At 22.3% G+C, this 1,944-nt stretch overlaps 1 protein-coding gene across 1 annotated transcript in view; it reads right to left on the bottom strand.

Annotated features, from left to right (window-relative positions):
* The window catches only part of LOC107494458 (purine permease 21), a 4,125-nt gene that overhangs the window by 1,580 nt on the left and 601 nt on the right, over positions 1-1,944 (bottom strand). The window lies entirely within an intron of this gene.

Here is a 1,944-nt window from a genome sequence, read left to right as displayed (position 1 = left end):
GTTTTCATTTATTTTATGTAATAATAATAATAATAATAATAATAATAATAATAATAATAATAATAATAATAATAATTTTATACCTATTATAATGTAAATACGCTTTTGTAATTACCTCTTTTTGCTATTTCTAATTTTTCTTCCAATTAAGTCTTTTATTTTGTGTGATGTCAAATTTAGGATTTTTCTATTAAATATGGTTAAAATAGTAAAATAAAAATGCTTCGATCCATTTTTCTACCTTAGTGAACTCACGATGAGATAACTATTATTAGTACACCCAATTTTTCCTTAATTACTTTGGTCCATCTTTCATCTGGTATTTTCTTTCCTTTTCTTTTCTTTCCTTTCATTTCATTATTTTCCTAAACACATATACTTTTAAAAAGGTTATTCTATTTCTATGTCTAATTCTAATTACCACTCAATTTCATTTCTATTTCTATGTTATAATAATAATAATAATAATAATAATAATAATAATAATAATAATAATAATAATAATAATAATAATAATAATAATACATTTTACTTGCTTTTAATTTATTATCGCAACATCATTGAATTTTAATTTTTGGTTCACATTTTCTATATATTTACCTCTTTGTTTTGATGCCATAAAGACCGGATTTCATCTATTCTATGCCATTATATAATGAGTATACACTTGTTTTTATATATCTGAAATTTGAATTTAATTTTGGTTTCACATTATTTAATATGCACCTCTTTGTTTAGATGCCATAAAGACCTAATTTCATTATCACTTCAAGCCACTATATGCAACTTTGTTAAATAAAACCAAAAAAGAAACAAACCACCATATATATGTTCAATCATCCACGTTCTTAATATAAGCAATTAAGCAGTTTAGTGGAACTTCATCCTGCATGTGCTTGTTTGTTTGGTTTATAGTATAAATTAAAAGACCAATTGAAATGCAACTTGACATATAGGTATGATAGAGATAGAGAGTCGTTCAATTTCTTTTAATATGAAAAGTGAAAACCCTTCCTTTAAAATAAATTAAATAAAAATTTGTACTAATTTTCTTGTCCTCTTAGCAGGAAAAACAAAAAAAGTGATTACAAGCTTGACCCGTTCACATGGAAAACGAGAGCTTTGCATTAATTTCCCCATCATATCACATATTCATTGAAGTCTGATCTCACCTAATATTAGATACAGGTGGTTTCTACCGCCTAAATTTTGTTCATAAAATTTAAAAATAAAAAAACCCCACCTTATTTTGTTTTATTTTTATTTTTAGACAAAGTAAATATAATTTTCATAAAAACCAATCAATTTTCCTTAGATATATACATATCCTTCTTAATTTTACTTACGATTATACTATCTTAAAACTACTTGTTAAAGATATAAAAAGGCAAAATATTTAAAAATAGAAAATATTATATTTAATCAAATAGAAAACGTTTCTGTTTTTTCAATAATAATATTTTATTCTCTGTATCTTTAAAGAATATCCTAACAGCGATTATTATCAAAACTTTGTTGTTACTTCTAGAGAAAAAATATAGCAAAAAAATAAAATTAAAAAATAAAACCGACCAATATCTACTACCAAAAAACTATGTATGATCGCCTCCAAACTCTATCTCTATCACCAAATCTAAAACCCCAAATAGTCAAATACTATTAATTACTGTTGTCTCCCAGTTTATATTGATATATCATTTTTATGTATACTTTTTAATTTAGTTATGAATGATACGTTATATAAGTAGATTAATAAAAAGGGTCTTGTATAAACACTGTAAAAATAAAAATTATTTCAAAAGAATTATTTAAAAAAAAAGTTTTTTTATATATTATTTTTAATATTTTGAATACATAAAGAATTTTAAAAAATTATTATTATCTTTTTAATAAATTTCCTTAAAATACTTTTACCTAAATCTTAAAAAAAATAATTAAAAAACG

The sequence above is a fragment of the Arachis duranensis genome, chromosome 6 (assembly GCF_000817695.3).
Source record: "Arachis duranensis cultivar V14167 chromosome 6, aradu.V14167.gnm2.J7QH, whole genome shotgun sequence".
Classification (NCBI taxonomy): domain Eukaryota; kingdom Viridiplantae; phylum Streptophyta; class Magnoliopsida; order Fabales; family Fabaceae; genus Arachis; species Arachis duranensis.
The sequence above is the reverse complement of the archived record's forward strand: the minus strand, read 5'-3'. Positions and strand labels throughout refer to the sequence as shown.